At 33.3% G+C, this 406-nt stretch overlaps 1 long non-coding RNA gene across 1 annotated transcript in view; it reads left to right on the top strand.

Annotated features, from left to right (window-relative positions):
- The window catches only part of LOC119586089, a 15,446-nt gene that overhangs the window by 9,735 nt on the left and 5,305 nt on the right, over positions 1-406 (top strand). Inside the window, exon 2 of the long non-coding RNA XR_005229921.1 lies at positions 6-60. This is a non-coding gene — a long non-coding RNA (uncharacterized LOC119586089). The remainder of the gene's footprint in view (positions 1-5; positions 61-406) is intronic.

Raw genomic sequence — 406 nt, 5'->3', positions numbered from 1 at the left:
TTCAGAGCAAACAAAGGAGCCATGTCTTTCTTTGGGTATAAAACTTCCACGATGACAAGGGTGAGTTGATAACCATTTTAAAAATAGCAGACACAGTATTAGGTAATTAAGAATATGGAAAGCAGTTATTTTTCACTCATATCTGAGCACTATATTTGTTTTTGGGGTTGCTGAACTAGGAACATGAGACATCCCTATACTTCTTCAGTAACTTTAGTAGTTCACTAAGCTGTTAATTGATATGCTCTCAAGACATATGCATCCCCTGAGTGGTATACAATTTCTGTATTTTCTAAATGACATTTTTAGCACTTTTAAGTATTCCTTCATATGCACAAATGCATTTCATAATATTCTTTATGAAAAAGTGCATTTATATTTGAAGTTTGTTGTACATCAAGCAGCC

The sequence above is a fragment of the Penaeus monodon genome, chromosome 20 (genome assembly GCF_015228065.2).
Source record: "Penaeus monodon isolate SGIC_2016 chromosome 20, NSTDA_Pmon_1, whole genome shotgun sequence".
Taxonomy (NCBI): Eukaryota; Metazoa; Arthropoda; class Malacostraca; order Decapoda; family Penaeidae; genus Penaeus; species Penaeus monodon.
This window is presented reverse-complemented; position numbering and strand designations above follow the sequence as displayed.